Below are 20,667 nucleotides of genomic sequence, written 5' to 3'. Positions count from 1 at the left end.
AACAGTGAATACATCCATGCTTCTTGTTAGGTTAACAGCTGAGTATCAGGAATATAGTTATCAGTTCCTTAGATTAGTTCTTAATTCCTTTCCTGCCTTCACTTTCTTGATCCTTCCTCCCCCTTATTCTCACAATGGCCAAGTTCAAGTATTGTTTGCTCTTATGAATTGTAAAAGAACAATAGTTCCTGCGTCTCCATTTAAAGACACCTCAAGGGGTTTTTCATGAGCAAATGTGTCAGTTTAGGTAAGAGCAGGCTAAGATGAATCAGGAATATTTTATCTTTGGAATGAATCCGACTTGCTGAATTTTGCTGTAATATCTGCCACCAGAAGCAATGCTTCTCTACGACCAAGACTCCATGGGGTGTGAAGCAGCTCAAAGAGCTTTTCACGAAACACTTTGGTTTTCTGCCATGATGATGTTTTAAGAGAACTGACATTGTCAGCAGGGAATGATGGGCTGGGATGGAATTACTCTTGTTGGAGCTGAAGGGCTTAGGAAAGGGCTGTCCCCACCTTCTACTGGAGTAGTCCTCATGGGTTGTTTTAGTAGCTTTTCCGCTGCTGTGACCAAAAGATCGGACAAGAACAATTTTGGAGGAGGAAAAGTTTATTTGGGGACTCACGGTTTCAGGGGCCTCAGTCTGTAGATAGCTGACTCCATTCCTCAGGGCTCAAGGCAAGGAAGGACATCATAATGGAAAGGTGTGGCAGAGGAAAGCAGCTCAGAATGTGGTAACCCAGAAGAAAGAGAACTTCCCTCCCCATGGACAAAACATAAACCCCAAAGGCACACCCCCACTGACCCACATCCTCCAGCCACAGCCTAGCTGCCTACAGTCATCACCCAGTTCATCTCTATCAGGGGATTAATGCACTGAGTAGGTTAAAGCCCTCATTAACTAATCATTTCACCTGTAAGCTTTCTTGCATTGTCTCACACATGAGTTTTCTGGGGACACCTCATATCTAAAACATAACATGGTTTGATACAAATGATCAACGCACTTTAGCACACAGGCACCACACACACACACACACACACACACACACACACACCCACACACACTTGACCCGACTTTGACCTGGTAACCAGGAAAATAGCCTGATAACTTAAAGGGATATGGAAAGATGACTCCTTAAACATAAACCAATAAATGAATCAAGAAGAACAATAATAACAAAAGGGATATTTAGATTTCCAGACCTTTCTGATTTTGTAGTATGTTTTCAATCTCAACTTTTTTGCTTTTCTTTGCCCACTGTGACAATGTAAATGCTGTACACAGTGGCCAACCTTTGACTCTTGCTGTTGTCTAAATTTAGACACTGGGTGATTTTATTACCCCTTCTTTGGCTATAGGTGAAAAAGGAATTGTGTCTCATGCAAAAACTGACCAAGTTGGGCTGGGGATGTGGCTCAAGCGGTACCACGCTCGCCTGGCATGCGCGGGGCGCTGGGTTCGATCCTCAGCACCACATAAAAATAAAATAAAAATGTTGTGTCCACCAAAAACTAAAAAATATAGATTAAAAATTCTCTCTCTCTCTCTCAAAACAAACAAACAAACAAACAAAAACCTGACCAATGCCTAGGTGACCGGGGCTGTTTTTGAAAGTCCCATCTTCTCTCAGCTGTGTAGAAGTTATGAAGGAGCCACATGCAAAGAGATTGCTTGGACTACAGCAAACACATCATACAGAACCATCTGACTTTCCAATCATGGATGGAAGAGCTCTGGAACTAGAAGCCTGACAGTTTATATTGGTTCAGGCACAGCACAAAAATGGGGTGCTCAAGGAGACCTGGAGATACCACTTATCTTACTGCATCTGGGCATCTTAGCTACATGTGACAAGTGGCAAATCTCAGGGGTAGCAATTTGCTTTTTGGTTGAAAGTAACATTGACCTTTTTATTTAATAGATGGTTCTGATTGGCACTTTTGCTTTCAGTGATTTTGTAACAGGGAAAAATGGACCCATAAGGAATGAGGGAAAGAGAAAAAGTTGGTTAGATCTGAACCTGATTCCTTAGCAACTGAGCAGGAATTAGGAGAGGTGACCTATTTTTTTTTAAACTAATTTTGTTTTCAGTTTTATTTTTGTTCAAGTAGAAATATATCTACAGACTGTTAATAGGTATTTGACTTTTTCATTTTGGGTTTTGACGTTTCTGAGGCCAGAGCCCACCTGTTACAAGACCCTGGTTTCCAAATGGACTGCTTGTATGATTTTTTTCTTAACCAAGTCTACCTCTCCTCCTCATTGGGTCCTGATTACATTTTAAGGCTGGTTGGAGGAGTGAATTTAAAAGCCCTTCATTGGGTAGTGTAGTGTTGATCAGTAGGAGAAAAATCTGTTTCTCCTAGAGGAAGGAAATATTAATAATAATAAATAATGGAAGAATAAAATGTTGCTGGTTAGAGGATTTGAGGACATTTGTCCATGCAGTTCTGCGTGCCTCATTTATTTGTTTAATGAGTATGTATTGGTCTCTGTACCGATGGCTCTTGACTTAACGATTTTTGACTTTGTAATGGGGCAAACGCTACAGTGCTATGCATTCAGTACAAACTGTACTTGGGATTTTGAATTTTGATCCTTTTCCAGGCTAGCCACATGCAGCCTGATGCTCTTTTGTGAGGCTGGGTAGGGGCAGTGAGCCACAGCTCCCGGTCGGCCGTGTGATCCAGAGGGGAAACAACTGAGGCTTTGGAATGTTCTGTGTGGCTAAGCCAGAGAGTTCAGTAGGTTAGGTGCATTAAATGCTTTCTCCGATTCAACCTCTGAGGGGTTGTAAATGGATGAGCATCAGTACTAGTACTGTTCCAGGCGCTTGGTATGCATGTGAGCAAATAACCAAGATCTGTCTCCTGGTAGAGGAGACACAAGACGTAGACATAAATAAACACATTGATTGCATGTTTGCTGGAATACATACTGCAGGTAAAAAGGCCTATTCAGAGCATGGCATAGGGATCAGGAGTCTCTAGGCTGAGGTAGGGTGGGGGTCAATGCAGGATTGCACAGCATCGTCAGGATGGGTTTCCTGGAGAAGGTGAGGTCTGAGAAAAGACCTAAAGATGGAAAGGGTATGAGCCAAGGAGAAATGTAGGGAAAGAGTGTTCTGGGCAGAAACAGCTAGTTCAAGGCCCCGAGGCTGGGGCATGCCTGGTGTGTTCCAGGGATGGCCAGGAGACCAGTGTGGCTGAAGTCACCACACATGGGGCAACTTTGTTCCAAAGGTGGTGTGGGTTGCAGACCACACAGAGATTTGTAGGCCACTGAACATCTTCAGGTTTTATTCTTGGGGAAGTAGGGAGCCATGCAGGGCTTTAAATAGAAGAATGATGTCACCTGACTTAATATTTAAAAAAACCAGTTTAGATGCACTGTTCCAAATAGATTTTCATGGGGACAAAGGCAGAAACAGGAAACAGTTAGAAATCTATTGCAGAAACCTGAGCTGGGGGCGGAAGGAAAGAGGGAGAAAGTGATCAGATTCTGGGCATATTTTGAAGGTAGGATCAGCTTGGTTTCCTATTGGATTGATCTTTGGATATGAGAAAAATTTGAGAAGAGGAAGACTCCATTTTTTTGGCCTAAGCACCCAGAAAATGGAGCAGCCACCACAAAGATAGAGAAGCTAAGGTTAATTTAGCTTGGGAAATACTGTGTGCAATATGTCTATTAGATGTGTAAGGGAAGGTCTTATCGTAGGAGCTGTATAGTAAGAGTCGAATTTGGGAGAGAAGCTGGACTGAAAATGAAATTTTGAGAGTTGCAAGCAAGTGGGAACTAGTGTCCCTTGGAACTAGATGGGACAGAGAAAGGACAAGGTCTGAGAACTGATCCTTGGGGCACAAAACCTTGGAAGAAGGGGGTAAGTTGCAAAGGAGAAAGAGCTGCTAGGGAAGTGGGAGGAAAACCGAGTTGGACATCCAGGAAGCTCCATGGAATCGGAAGGATCATTAGCTTCCTTGAGTGTGGCACAGGCAACAAGTAAGATAAAGTCTGAGAGTTTAGCCCTGAATGTGGAATCAGGGACAGCAGATGTTGCTTCTCTGCTGTTTTCTTTTCCCCTCCTCCTCCTCTTCTCTCCCCTCCCCTCCCCTTCTCTTCTGTCTCTCCCTCTTTCATTTTGCATCGAGGACAGCAAAGAGACAAAAGAGCTAGTAGAAAAGGAAGTTGGGTCGAGAGAAGGATATTTTTTAACATGAGAAAAATGACTACAGATTTTAATGCTGATGACAATAATCGAGAGAGAGAGAGAGAGAGAGAGAGAATGTGATGATGCATGAGAGATGAAAAAGAATTACTGAGATGCTTTGAATATTCTGCAGATTGCAATGTGGAATAGATACATAAAGATCTAGGCAGCCTTCATGGGCCATGAGGTAGCATGCTAAGGAAGGCAAAAAAACAATATAGAAATAACCTAGATTCCGAAAGACTGCTTACTTTCTGATCATTTAGGTCTTAAAGACATAAACCTCTCTTTTTTTCCCCAAAATGTGCTTAAGAAACATTTCAAACAGTCTCGCCTGTGTCCTGCGCGGGCGATGGGAATGGGCTTCCCCTCATTGGAGTGGGCTGACTGAGAAACAAAAGCTAGGAAAAATAGAACGACGAAAAAAACCACAGGACACAGAAAATGATTTGAAAAGCGGGGGTGGGACGGGCAAGCCCATCATACAGATTGAGCTTCTATACTCTGGCAAAATGGAGCCCATGACTGCTTTATTTATATCGGGGGACATTGTTATGTCAGATTCGTGGGACCCCAATAGACCTCCAGGAGCCAAATCCGATGCAATCACACAAGAGTCTTTATTGCAAGCTTGAACCTGGACTCACAACCGTTCCCGATGCAGCGGTCCCAGGGAGTGAGTGAGTCCCGGTCCTTTGTTCAGTGAGATTTTAAAGGTTTTGGAGGGATACTCTTGTGCGGCACATCATCACACAGCAAATCATTCCATACCACAGGAAAGTCAAACAACAACTCTTAACATTGATTAGCACATTCACTGGCGAGAACAAGTTGGGTAGGGGTGATTGGCTAGTATAAGAAGGGGGTTCGTTTGAACTGATTGGTTTAGGCCACAAGGGGTGTACGTGCTAAACTACATGGTTTCCCAACATGTTATCAACCACCATAAACTACTTGGGGGTCATCTGACATCCCAGGTATTTTCCCTGTCTCATGCTGATTGGAGGTTGCTAGGGGGGTTGCTATGAGTCCTCACCTAGTCTAACTGAGTCAGGGACAACTGGCACCACAGACCTCTCCTGTTATTTACAGACAAACAACTCAGCAAGGTGGGTATGTGCCTAGGAGTGCTCTGTGGGTTTTTCCAAGGACAAGGGTCACGCCCCTTTCCTTAGGATAGGCCTTGAGGTAGAAGCTGCTGTTATTTATTTATTTTTTCAAATGGAGTCACATTAGTTTCTCAGCATCAAAGGCCTTCCATAGAATGTTCTTCTACAAAAAAGGTTAAAGGTGGGCTGTCCAGTTCCCAATGGATTATACCCATCTTCCCAGCAAGGATGAGAGATCTTGCTAGCAGAACGAAGATAAAGGTCATGTGCCTTGGGCAATCTATTGTGTGGGAGAGCCTCGGATAGTTTCCAAGGTTAAACCTAAAATCTCCCTTGCTGCTTGCTGAGAGAAGATCCTCCTGTGCTTTTCATGGATGGCTCCCCAAAAGCAGAAAACTAGAAATAATTACACAGCAAACACACACTACCTAGTTTCTACAGTGAACATCTCTATATGTATTCTGCAGTGTAATCAATTCATCTCTCCACCCTTCTCTTTATCCATGTGTCCACATTATTTTTGGTGCACTCCAAAGTGGAGTGTCAGACATCAGCATGTCATTTCCTGAACACATCAGGAATGTGCACCAATTTCTAGAATTTAATTCCTTTTTAGAGTTCTTATTCTTTTTTCCTTTGAGGTAAAGTTTACATAAAAGAAGACACTTTAATTTTATTGTAATATTTGGTGAGATCTGAAGGAGACCTGAACCTATGCACCCCAGTCCCATCAACCCCCCATTACTACAGAGTGTTCTTTAGTTCCTGTCTCCATCCCCTCCCCCTAAGGTAACTATTAATTTTTTTCCCACATATATTAGTTTTTCCTGCTCTGAAAATTGAGATAAATAGAATCACATTGTAAATACTCTTTTGTGCGGGGCTTTTCTTTCACTCAGAGCAACGTTTCTGTGGTTAAGCCCCCTTCTTGGGTTTATCGGTGACTCACGCCTTCCTTTCAGTAAGTTGTATTCCATTGTGCGAGATACTCCAGTTTGTTTATCTATCCTTCCCTTGATGGACACCTGGTCTGTTTCCAGCTCCTGCCTATTCGAAATAAACCCACGTGAACAGTCCTGTGGAATTAGTTTTATTGACATTGGTTTTCATTGTCTTGTATGGCATTGCTAGGTTTCCCAGAGAAATAGAACCAACAGGATATGTGTTTGTACGTTTCTATAGGGAGAGACTTATTTTAAGGAATTGCCTTATGTGATGGTTGGGGCTGACAAGTTCTAACCTGCAGAGCACCAGTTGAATTTGTAGCTCAAGTCCAAAGGCAATATGGAAGAATCTCTCTTCTTGAGGGCATTGGTCCTTTCTCTTGAGGCCTTCAACTGAATGGAGAGGCCCACCTCATTATGCAAAGTTATCTGCTTGACTCAAAGGCTCCTGATTTGAATGTTATTCTCATCTAAAATACTCCTCACAATAATTTCTACTAAACTTGTGTTTGGCCAAATATCTGGGTACCATGGCCTAGCCAAATTGGAACATAAAATTGACCTTCATAAATAAGTATATGCTTAGTTTTATATGAAACTATTTTATATTTTTTGAAGTGTTCATGCTCTTTGATATTCCTACCAACATATGCAGATGCCAGTTGTTCCACACCTACATTTGGTGTTACTTTTTAATTTTAGCCACACTAGGTGTCATGTGTGAGACAATGCAAAGCTCATGTGTGGGACAATGCAAGAAAATTAGAGGTGAAATAATTGGGCTATGAGACTCTTAACCTTATCCATACAGTTGATACACTTGAATGGATTAACCACAGGGTGGTAACTGTAGGCAGGTAGGGTGTGGCTGGAGGAGGTGGGTCACTGAGGGCAAACCTTTGGGATTTGTATTTTGGTGACCATATTGTGCTGGCTCTTGCTTTCTCTGCTTCCTGGTGCCATGTTCTGAGCTGTTTTCCTTTGCTATTCCCTTTTGTCTTGATGTTCTGTTTCACCTCTGGCCCAAAGCTACAGAGTCAGGAGTCTATGGACTAAACCTGTGAAACCATGAGCCACAATAAACTTTTCAACTGTTATGCGAGATTCGTGGGACCCCAATAGACCTCCAGGAGCAGACTCCGATGCAATCACATAAGAGTCTTTATTGCAAGCTCGAGCCTGGACTCACAACCGTTCCCTACGCAGCAGTCCCAGGGAGTGAGTCCTGGTCCTTTGTCCAGTGATATTTTATAAGTTTTGGGGGGATACTCTATGTGTCACAACATCACACAGCAAATCATTCCATACTGCGGGAAAATCAAACAACAACTCTTAACATTAATTAGCACATTCACTGGCAGGAACAAGTTGGGTAGGGGTGATTGGTTAGAACAAGAGGGGGCTTCCTTTGAACTGATTGGTTTAAGCCACGAGGGGTGTACCTGCTAAACTACATGGTTTCCCAACATGTTATCAACCACCATAAACTACCTGGGGGTCATCTGGCATCCCAGGTATTTTCCCTGTCTCATGCTGATTGGTGGTCGATAGGGGGGTTGCTATGGGTCCTCACCTGGTCTGAGTCAGGGACACCTGGCTCCGCAGGCCTCTCCTGTTATTTACAGACAAACAACTCAGCAAGGTGGGTATGTGCCTAGGAGTGCTCTGTGGGTTTTTCCCAGGACAAGGGTCACGCCCCCTTCCTTAGGACAGGCCTTGAGTAGAAGCTGCTGTTATTTATTTATTTTTTAAAATGGAGCCACATTAGTTGTTTGACTTTTGTTATTGAGTACATATTCAGTTGGTGAGTTTGTCAGATACTTATTTAGCAAATATTGTCTTCCTGTTTATGATTCATCATACATTTTCTTAACGATGTCTTCTGATGATCACAAGTTTTTCTTTTGGATGAAGTCCAGCTTATAAAAATCTTTCTCATTAATAAGCAACACTTTCTGTGACCTGATTGAAGGAAACCTGCTGACTCCTCAGTCTCAAAGATATCCTGGGAACTCACCAAGAAGTCCTATAATTTTACCATTTACAACACATCTATGTTCCGTCTTGAATTAGCTCTCACCAGTGGTATAAGGCATAGTAAGGAATCCAGGCTGATGTTTTCCAGGTGGATGTTTGGTTGCGGCAGCTCGCGTAGTTGACCAGACTTTCTTTTCCTCACTGGATTGCTTTGATACCTTGGTAAAAATCAAATGACTCTGACTATGGGTCTGTGTCTGGGCCCTCTAGTCTGTTCCATTGATCAATTCATTGATCTCTATACCAGGACTCTGCTTTCTTCATTTCTATAACTTTATAATAAGTCTTGAATTTAAATAGTTTGTCTTCTTTTTCAGGATTTATTGAGATATTTAAGTCCTTTGCATCTTAATACAATTTTTTTCAGCTTGTCAATCTCTATAAATATGCTAGGAACATTATGATTGGGATTATGTTAAGTCTGAAGTACAGTTTGGGGAGAATTGTCCTATCAAAAATATTGAGTATTTAATTCATGAAAATGGTATCTTTCTCCATTTATTTGGACATTTTTCAATTTCTCTTAGCCATGCTTTGAAATTATCAACATAGAGTTCTTGCATATATTTGTAAATTAAATCCTCAACACTGTTTTTGAAGCCATCATAAGTTGAATTGTTTTTATTTAATCTGCTATCAACTGTTTGCCAATAGTACATAAAATACAATTGATTTTCTACATGGCCTAATCTTGCTAAATAAATTATTAATTTTAGTTGTTTTATAGATTCCTTAGAATTTTCTGTGTAAACATTCATGTCATCTTCAAATAAAGACTGTTTTTAAAAATTCTAGTACATTGATGTTTTATGTTGCTTGCAACAGTATTTAACCTTATCTGATCATAAGACTAGCCCAAGTGAAATTTGACAACAAGTCAATAGCAAACACAATAACGCTTATTACAGCATTATTTATAATTTCCAAAAAATGCTTCCAACTATATATTGAACAATAGGAAGTTAGTTCAATAAATTCAGGGTGCATAAACTTATGATAATAAAATACCAAAGAGCCATTAATAACAGTGTTCTTGTATAGGCTTTAAGGATAAGTGAAAATGCTAATATATTATGTGAAGAAGAAAGAAAACCCAAGACATAAAACAATCAGAACACACTAAGTTATTTCATGTTAACAAACAGTTCCAAAGTCTAAGTGTCCTAATGTGGCAAAAGTTTATGACTTGTGTGTATCAATAGTCACTCTAGATTCCGGCTGATTGTGTTCTGCCATCTTGTGACCGCAGTATCTGAGATATGTGATTCCTTTAGTTGCCACAGGGGAAGGGGGGCTAGAGAATAGAAAGGGAGTTACATAGTTAATTTCAGTTCTCATTTCATTGGGCAAAACTTGTCACATGGCCCTTGCCAGCAAGAGGTTAAGAGCATAGTCACCCTCATGACCAGAAGAGGAAAATAACCCTATATTGGTAGACATCAGTTAAAGATTCTGCAGTATAATTCCATACTTTCATTCAGATGTAAAAAATGTTTAAATGTTACAGTAGAAAGAAACTATATCTGTGGCCACATCCCTGAGCCTATATCCTCTGATGTGGATGCAGAGATTTAGATCTAAAATCAGTATCTGAGATAAAAACTTGGGCTTCAACAAAAGTTCTTTGAAATTATAAAACTGCACAAAAGAAGGACAATTTTCCTAGCATCAAGGGAAAACCAGAAAAGGATATTACCTATTGACCAAGGATTTTCAAAATTTATGGAAGGGAATGGGAGGATTTAGACTCATGCATGTGTTTGGTAGAACAACAACTAACTTGCAGGTCAAGACAAGGAGAGGAGGTGCCTGCATGGAAGTAAGTGGACGGATAGACACTTTTCAGTGACGTCTCTGAACACTGCCAGACTTTCTGTGACAAAGATTTGAAGCACCCATGAAACTGAGGGCTTGGAAGGATAAATTGCAAGGACTTCGGGGCACGTAGATCAGGACTCTGTGCTCTGAGCTACAGATCCTAATGCTTACTGGAGAAAGCACACAGGTAAACATGGAGGCCCATCTGCAGGGGAACCTGAAGGCATGCAACAAGGCCGCGGAGAGAAGGAGGTCCAGGACTTCAGCTGACCCGAGGTGTGTCAAACCAATGAGGGAGGGAAAAGTTTCCAGCATAGGATGGATTCTTAGATGCCTGAAGTTGCCTTACTAATACTCTTCTGACTTCCTGTGGCAATGACCACTCTGATCGCCCCATTTCTTATAGCCCAAGTATTTATCGAATGCCTACTGAAGTCCAAACAATATGGTACAATAGTGGGCAGGCTTGACATAGCCACCTCTAAGACTCCACCCACATTCCTGGCCCACTCTTCCTGCAAGGAAATGTATCTTATGAGCTATTACTGTGGGTACACAGAGCACCCACACACCTACTGTCAATGTACTGATCAATAATGTATTGATCTAATAATGACCTGAACTCCTAGAGAGAGTTCACATCTGCTTACTATACTGTGTATACCAACCTGTTGGTTCTTGACACGCTGGAAGAAGCATATTGGAGTCACCTGGGCAGATTTTAAGAATATTATTAATACCTTTATGTAGACACCTTTTCTCGAGATCATGTTACACTTACTGGGACTGGGAGGGAGATCATTGAAGGAAAGAAGTTAGGAGTCTACATTTTGAAAACCTCTCCCAAGTGGCTCTAACAGATACTTCCTCAAACAACTGATCGGATTTTTTTGTTGTTGTTTTTGGTAAAAACAAACAAAATCTAGCATTCTTAAGAAGTGTATCAAGCAGAGTGGCAGGAAACAGGAGACTGGAGAGCATATCACTTTTATAAAACAAGAGCAGGAAGCCGTAGAAATGGACAATTCAAAGAACAAAGGAAGAGAACTGTATTTGGAAAAGAAGCATGATTTCCAAAAGAAAAAAATAGCGTAAATATCACAATGGATACTTCAGAAAATTGTCTTAGAAATCAGACCCAATAATGATACCCTCCTAGATCAAAAAGCCAAAAGTCAGAGATGGGAAATACAGAAGAGAAGATACAGAGACTTCAAGGATAGAGCCAGGACTTCATAGCAGTAGAAGTTCCAGGAGGAGAAACTGAAACAGATGGGAGAGGAGAAATTAAGAATATTGTCTGATCTGGTTATGGCTTCAATAGCATCACCACATGAAACCTCATGTGTTCTTTACCAAAAGAGAGGATGCAAGAGGAGAAAGAAGACAAATAGGGATCATAAATTATAGTAGCTGCTACAATAATTGTTTCTATAACTGCTCAATAGACATAAATTGATAATCCTTCCTTCTCACCACCTTTTCTACACCCCCCTGGCCTACTGCCAGCATGTTGGATGGGTGGGATTTCTTCGTGGTAGAATGATGACAACCTTCATTTCCACAAGATCTAAGTTCATGGTGGTCCAGTCTTTATCGGTTCATTGATGTTCCACCAACACAGTAAAATCCTTCCTCCCAGTCACAGCCCCACTTGCTCCTATTGCAAGTCCTTTGGTAATGGGGACCAGTTATTCTGGTCAGTAGAATGACTCCTTTTCTACCTGTCAGTTTGGTGGTGTGTGAAGAGTTAAAGTGGTTAAAGTTCAGAGTCAGGCTGCAATTTTATTGGAATATCACTGTGATCCCTGGTGGGAGCTCTCTTACTGTGGGCACTAGGAACTTTAATCACATTAAGTCCAAGGTGAATTGTAAAGGAAAGCAATTTCTTCAGTGAATAGGGAAAGAGAGACAACTCCCACTTCTACCTTTTACTTCCCAGACTCAGTGCATCCTGGCAGTTAGAATGACCTCACATACTGGCTGGTGATTTAAGAAATACATTGCCTCCTGTAGGGCAAATGTACTACAACCTTGCAGAATGGTATCCCCCATTGGTTCTATAACTAAACCTTCACCATTTTATAGAGACAGCTGCCTCCGGGTGATGGGGTACATTATAATTTTGTGGGTGTGAGATTATCACTATACTTCTTATGCGATAAAAATATTGCCTTGTTGGACGGTGATGTTGTTGTAGTAGATAAGGCATCAATCATACTGCTGGCAGAAGCACTATAGGCAAGAAAAGCAAATCCATTAACAGAACATACATTTATTCTGGCAAGGTCAAACTGTTGCTCTCTCCATCATGGAGGAGAATGAAATCGACTTTTTCTAGGTGCCTGGTATACCCAGGGATCAGAGTCATATCTGATGACTACATGTCCTATCTAGGACACTCAGTGGTATCAGGAACCCAATGAGCTGCACTGAAAGCAAAGTCCATGCATTTTGACTCCAGACATACCTCCATGGCCAAGTTGAACATGAACCCATTGAGTAAGCACTGGTTTGGCTAGGAAAAGAGGCTGACTGACATCATGAACTGTATGTAGCAGATGCCCTCTGATGGTCATTATTGTAATAAATGACTATCTTTGTGCTAACCAGCCACCTGTCTATTTATCACTGCCGATGACTTAATGTCTGTTCTTTTCTTCCTTCTGAAGTGGACAGTTAGATGTATTACCCAGAGTCTGCCCAAATGGGGATGGAACTTTCCTTTGTCTTTCTTTTTCAAGTCGACTCTCAGTGTTGCTATACACCCTGAAGACCATCCATTTTTCCCTCCTGTGCTAACTGGTGATCAGGAATACCCCCCTCCCCTGAGAGCTTTAATGTGAGTAGAGGGAGAAGCAGTAAAACAGTAGGAAGTTGTGCCTTAGGGAAGTAAGCTGCATGTTCATGCCATTTACACGAGCCTTCGCCTTCGGACCTGCCGGAGCCCAGGCTCATTGAGCTCATTTTCACATAACAATGAATTCTGTGTCTACCTCTGTTTGGGTGAGTCACATACCACCTCGTTCATGGGGAGCAGTTTTCCTCACCATGTACAATTAGCACACTATCACTGGGATCATGGCCTAGCATGATGCTCTATGGGATGTCAGCATGATCAAGGTCCCTAGGGATTTTATTATGGCAGAGAAGCAGGAGTGATTCCATGGTCTTCAGGTAAGACTTGTAAAGGCTCATCTTTATCCTTATCTCTTCTGATTATCCTTATCAATAGAATTGGAGAAATGGCATTTGCTAGCTCAATATACCATGATTGGCAATGTATGGATTTTCTCACCAAATTACCACATCTGGAATCAAAGCTACAATCAATATCATACCTGATTAAAATTTGCAATGATGCATAATTATTCCCCAGGCCCATCTGAATTTTGTAAGGGCCAAATAAGCTAGTTACATGGTCTCTGTGTCTGTGGAAAGAACCCCCACAGACATCTATCAGGTCTTTGAGGGTGGCCTTCTACAAGCTGGCACTGGGCAAATAAACCATGATAGGTCTCACTCTACCCACTAGGAGATGGGGTCAGCACAAAACTCCACTCACCATTTGATTTTCAAATGTCACCATGCTGTTTTGTGGACATGTGGCCATCCAATCTCCATGGCTTGACATCAGTTCAGAGGCAGGCTTTCATAAGCCTTGAAAAGTCTTGAGTGTCTTTTTTTTCCTTGGCACACACCCTCCCTGCAAATGATCCAAGTCCCTCTGGAGAAGGCCTGGAGGTAATTCACAGCATATCACTGCAGTGCCTCATAGCTTACTCTGGATCTGAGAACTAGTTTATTTTGGGGAAATGGATAAGAGGCCATGGACTCCCATAACAGTGACTTATATTAGATTTATTCCCCCCAGAATCAGGACATTCCCTTCTACATGAGTTAAGTACACCTGACTAGGCCTATCCATCTATTTCATTTCCCCCGAATTAGCCATTGTCACAAAATCTGTGACCCAAAACTCTTCCCTAATCACAAAAGAGAAGATTACCAATTGCGGAAATTATGTCTAGGGTGTCTCTGATGGCTATCTGGCCTCTGGAGTTACTCCTGGTACCAGTTCCAATGGTACTCTTTAAGCCTGTCAGGAAACAGATGGAACATTCCGAAGGGTGAGTGGGGAGAGTTTAAGAAGAAACAAGGCACCGTGGAACACCCCAGAATTAGCAAGGATGACAGTATACATTCTCTGACCCTGACAGCCTGAAGGGTAACAGGAGGAAGTTGTTTCCAGACATTGTAGGGTGAGGGCTAGTAGGATCAGAGGTCTTTGGAAGAGAAATGTAGCTACTGACTGGGTTCCAGAGACAATGTCATGAGTGTGTATGCTGAGCTTCTCCGGCCTCAATACCACCAACTCTATGGATTTCCCAAGGGTCTTTCCCATTGTTGAGCCCAACCAATAGCCAGAGGGCAAGGGATCCACGGCTCCACACAGAACAGGCTGAAAAAAGGTGGAGAGTGGATTTAGAGGGCCAAATTGAAAAGCACATCCAGCACAGGTTCAGATAATGCACTGGATAAAATTGAGCCCATAGTCAAGGACAACACTAGTAATAAGCTATATATAAAAGGAAATGCTCTGACTCCAGTCAAGTAACCTACCAGAAAACAAGAGCAAAAATTGTATCTGTGGGTGAAACAGAAGAATTCCCACTTGAAAGTATTGATTTGAATAAACACTTGAAAAAGCATGTGTCCGTTGAAAGGTCTAATTGCATCCTGATAATTTATTCTAAAGTAATGATTACATGCACAAAACTGATAGTACATTTATGCTTATTATAGGATTCTTTATGAATTAAGAAAAATTACTGGAAGGGTCCAGTAATTAGAGATTGATTAAATGAAGGATGGCATAGCCACACCGAATGCTGTGTTGGAACATTCTTCTTTGGTTGTTTTTCAGGCTTAGACTTTATTAGCATTTCCTGTGCACCCATCCGTAGCTCAGCACTATCAGTCACTTTCTCAGAGTTCTGTTTATTCTTCATTATTCTGTTGGGATTAACACCAGGCATTTGTTTTTCGATTTTAAAACGTCTATGAAAGTCCCAGTCTCTGTCGGGTTTTTAAGACCATTAAGATATCATCTTTTTCCCACTAGAAGATCCCAGATGAACCAGGCATAAAGAACACGTGTGTAACACACAACATGGCCACGGCTACAGAAAACAATAAACAGAAGGATCTCAGAAGTGTGAAAGCAGGAGAGCTCTCTTTGGCCTGAGGTTGTAAGGAAGGCTTCCTGGAGGAGGAAGAGGAACCTGTTGTACTGCTTCTCAATAATTCAGTAGTGTTTGATGGGTGAATATAAGTAAAGGAGACTCAGAGGATACCACAGTGGGGAAGCAAATATGCTGGGGAATGGTGAGTAGCATGGTTTTGCAATATTGCTTTTCAGTATGATTATGGATTAACAAGATTTTATTGAATAGCCTGGGACCTTCACCATCATTGTTTCTATGAAAAGAAATGTTCTAATTTTTTAAGTAAGAACCTCTTCAGGAATCAGGGCCTTTTTATATCCTCTTTGGCTCTTTTGTCAACACAGTTTAAATCTGCTGGTGAAAATAATGCTGATTTTCTTCAAAACCCCACTTGCTGTTGGATTCGATTGGTTAATTTTTTAAAGTGGGTGCTTACGTTGGAGAGTTGTGCTCAAGGAATGTGTGTTTCTTCCTATGATCATCCCTTTGGGGCCGATGGTTCCTTATCGGCAGCATATCATTTTTCTTTTTTGAGGTTTATTATGTGTGTTTAGCAAGGCATTCAGCTGGAAATATATCTCATCATTTTAATTGTCCATCACCACCTTGGTAGGAGGGCCTTCCTTTTGCTCCATAGAATACTGTCATGAAGAGGATCAACAGGGGGCAAATATAATGACCATCGGTCAGGGATGTTGCAGGCTCGGGAAAGAGAGGGACACCTGAGTGTTATCTATATAATTGAATATGACAGCTGTTGGCCATAGGCTAGTTAGGGTGTGAGAATGGAGACACAGAAACAGGCTGGAATGAAAAGTCCCTTTGGAAAAAACAACATGTAGAGTGTGGTTTGTTCATGGGGAGAGCAAGCAGGTCAGTTGGATTGGTGCATGCTCTGCTCTCTTCTTATAGCGGGCTGCTTGCGGGTCATGAAGAAGATCCAGAAATGCAGCCAGTGCTGCTTTTACACAGCTGTTCCCTGACTTTGCCACGCAGAGACTGGGGCTGTGGCCACTTCATGTAATTAATGATCATAGACCGGTCCTGCTGCATTTTGCTTGCAGTCTGATGTCCTGAATCCTGAGTGTTCTTTTTGACCATGTTGCTTGGGATGGGTCCAGCCTGGGAACTAAGATAGCAGTTTTCTGGAATGTAGTAAGGTGAGAGAAGGGACCAGGCACACAGTCCCCAGGGGCAGGAATAGTGCAATTATTCCTTAAATTTAGTTGGTGGGAAGCCTGGCCTGGTGCTCCATTGCCATTCAGCACTAATGGTGCAAATGTGCAAAGCCAGTGGCCACAAGTGTTCCTCTTCAGCCATGTCATCCACTGTATCAGTCCTGCCACAATGTCCTTAGGGTGCTCCAGTCAGGGCAGGGGATTCTTGGAGTGGCCTTGAGGGTTGGTCCTTGACTTGCCCCCACATGATCCAATGATACTTCCCAACCTGCCTTCCCTGGTCTAGCATTTGATGCATCTTAGGCACCAATCCAACTGACCTGCTTGCTCTTCCCATGATTCCTCCCTCCTCCTCATCTTCATTCTACTCCCTGTGCCCTGGAATCCAAATCCTACCTCTCCCTCAAAAGCCTCCTACTCCACAGAATCTTCTATAGCTTTCACAGATAGGCAGAGGGGCTGTCTCCTGAAGTCATTATGGTATAGCTCTTGGCTCTTCATGTATTTCAAATCGTCACATTCTTTTGTGCACTTATTACACTATAGGACCCACAGCTCCCCAAAGGCAAACAACTCCCCCAGTTATCTCTCCTTGCACAATGCCTAGAAAAGAACAAGTCCTAAATGTGTTTTTGGGTATGATCATCTGTTTTACCCTCTGAAATATTTCAGAACTGTTATTCTCTTTAGGATACCTCTTGTAGCTTATAAGTAATTTCTATAACTGACTTGTTAATTGGGCCAAGTTTTTGTGAACTTCAGAGTTCAGACGGCCATGAAGGGGTGGAGAGGAAGGATGTGCTTACTGAGCATCTACTTTGCACCACAATCTAGTGTGTTCTCTTTCTTAAAACCACTCTTCAAGAAAGGTCTAAACAATCCCTCAAACTTTGTACAAATTTCATATAATCTGTACTTCACAGCATTGATGCCTAAGCTGCCTTTTTAAGTGTTTAGTTTTTTACGTGAATGAACCTGTAGCTACCTGTAGCTACCATGTGAGGTCATTACCATTAGTTAAACTTCTGAGCAGAGACCAGGCAGGTCTAAATGTCTAGGGTTCCCTCCTTTCACTTGGGCTTCACCCCATAACCACTTGTCCTTGACAGGGAAGCACCCTCATGGATATCACCCTGTAGACATCAGATACTCTGAGAAGAAAAGGACCTCAGAAAAGAGGGCAGATGCCAAAGAAATGGACAATGAAAACACAAAAAATTCAGAAAAAAAGAAGGCACCAATGGGACCGGGTCTTTTCAAGCTCATTGCATTTGCTGGGAAGATCTTGCACCAATTAAACTAGTCCAGATTTTTCCCTGGGCTTTAGCTAACATCAGCTTCCCTTCTCCTCCCCAGGGGTGGTAGGTGGGAGAGGCAGGAAGCTTTGAAGTGTGTTACCAAGACAACGTGGCCTATCAAGGCTTTCATGACTCATCTCTTAACACTGATCTTGAACTCTACTTGGCTGCAGTGCTGCGCTACTTACAAGTCCCAGGAACACATCTCATTCTCTTCCTTCTATGGTTTTTAAAATTAACGTGCATTAATGGTGCATATTAATGTGTTCAGTGTGGTATTTCAACATGTGTATGCAGTGTGCCCTGATCCGGTCTGCACCCAGGCGTTCATGCGCATTCCCCCACCTCCCTTCTAGGTCTTCGTCTCCTTTTCTTCCTAAAAAAATTCTTCCCCTTCCCACTCCCATGTTCTCCCCATCTTTCATCAGGTTAACTTCTACCTGTGCCTCCTCTCAGCTTAGACATCATTTCCCCCAGCAAGCCCTCCGTCCTTCTCCAACTCCTTATGTAGACCGCGTGGGGGGCTTCGTGGAGAGTCCAGTGAAACAGTCTCTTGACTTCGTCTTTGTATCCAGACCTCGATCATGCTCCACTTCTTTTCTTCCACCTCGTTTACCCTCTGCAGGCAGAAATCACTCAAGGAGTCTTCATTAAGTGAATGAGTGTGTTCCTGGGTCCTGGTGCATACCTTCAGTGAAAGGTCTGCTATATAGTAATGTGCACCATTAGAGAAAGTTATTTGGCATCTGGCACATACAAGTTTTAACATGTCTGTGGGGCTTGCAATATGAGAAAGAGTTCAATATTCCTAAGTCCACTGGCAAAACTCCTATGACCTCAGGACTTCGGGTAAAAGAATCTTGTTTTTGAGTAAGGCTCTACTAAGAACCACCTGATAGGATTTGACTGCTACAGTACGTGATTCTACTTTGGCATTATTGTTCAAAAGCTGATGCTTTCTGTTCTCTGTGCATAGCTAGCCCGAGCCCCAAATATGTGGCCACTTTCGGTGAAGTCAGGCTGTTACCTAGCTTATGAACACAAGCCCTTGTCATCTGGGGACTGTACATAGAGGCTGCTGGAACAGGATACAGGTTCACTGGCCTTGCGACCACTCCTGAGGTCTGAGAAGTGAGTTGTGCTCCTTGGCTCCCTCACTTCCCTGTAGGAAAAGCCCTGAGCCCCCTGTCTTACAGTTCTGCTGCATGGGGGTCGATCTGAGAGGCCCTGCTGCAGCCCCAGAGCTCCGTGACAGAGGCAGCAAGCTAAAGAGCAAGCTGCTGTTTCCATTTTTTATTTTACATAAAGATTTATCCCCCAAATTTCAGATGCTTCCTTGAGAAATCTGTGCATATGAACTACAAATCGACTCACACAAACATTTATCTTCCCATATTTTGCCTTTGTTTCATTCCCAAACCACAGTGAATAAATTTGGCTACTTCCCTTCCCATTGCCCTAAGTCCCAATAAAAGCAATCATCACGAATGCTTTTACTTCTGTTTTTCATCATGTAGATGTTTTAGCATAACCATAATTATAGAGTAATGATTTCTTATCTTCCTTTTTACTCTTAACATTATTAGCATTAAAATAACATAATTTAAAAAAACCATAATTTTTAAAAAGGTTCATTTTTCTTTATAGATTTAATGCATACTTATTAAACAAACATTTTGGGAAAAATCAAAATTTGAAGAACTACACTGCAAACATGACTAATGCCTACATTTTCGCAATACTTTTTTTTTCAGGTGTTCTTGGGCACTGAGTTTTTAAAATATAGCTCTAATCAAGCTCTAGATGCAATTTTGAATCCTTTTCAAAAACTTAACCTAGAAAATCTTTTTGTCGTAACACCATAATCATCATTTGATCTTCATACATATAATTTTTAATGACTACATGATGTTCTATTGAGTTAACCTTGGGCACTAAGTTGTTGACAATCAGTTACTTTTATAACTACAATGACTGTCTCCTTTACTTCCTTAGGATGAATTTAGCATGTGGTATAAGGGTTTTTTTTTTTTTTATGATGATGATAATGATGATGATTCTCATTGCTTTTGTTTGGATCCACAATTTTGAGGCCTCCACTCTTTCTGCAGGAGAAGCATTCACTGCCTTTTTTTTTTTTTTAACTGGGAGGGTGGGGTATGGACCTGGGATTGAACTCAGGTGACTTGACCACTGAGCCATATCCCCAGCCCTGTTTTTTGTATTTTATCTAGAGACAGTGTCTCACTGAGTTGCTTAGCACCTCACTTTTGCTAAGGATGGCCTTGAACTCGTGATCTTCCTGCCTCAGCCTCCAGAGCCGCTGGGATGACAGGCCTGCGCCACCGTGCCTGGCAATAGCTGCCCTTTAAGTACCACAATTCCTTTTTAAGCAACCCTTGGGTCAAAGCCAGGGACTTTTTAAATCTGGGGGCAGGTGTTCATTGAAGACCTTGGGACTGAGCAGCCAGGCCTTGTGCAGTCTATGCCCAGTGGAGACGCTGCCTCAGTCCGGGGCAATGCCTGCTGCACAGCTCCAATAGACAAAGAGCATGATGGCGACTTGTAATGAAAACTCAGGGACCTGACATGCAGAACTCACCACCTGAGATTAAGGCTCGGACGCGACTTCAAACACTTGGAAACATTTTAGGAACACGGTAGGACATAAACAACAAAACAAACAAGCAGACCCAGTGAATACCAGGGACACCTCCACCTTGCTGGATCTGTGAGGGCACCGCCTTCAACAGGCTCACCCCTTTGCTCACTTGTGCTCTCGTTTTTTAGTCATCGCTTCTCCTGTGCTTCATACTGTCTCTCTTTCAACCTGAATCAGT

The sequence above is a fragment of the Marmota marmota genome, unplaced genomic scaffold, assembly GCF_001458135.2.
Source record: "Marmota marmota marmota unplaced genomic scaffold, marMar, whole genome shotgun sequence".
NCBI classification, from domain to species: Eukaryota; Metazoa; Chordata; class Mammalia; order Rodentia; family Sciuridae; genus Marmota; species Marmota marmota.
The sequence above is the reverse complement of the archived record's forward strand: the minus strand, read 5'-3'. Positions refer to the sequence as shown.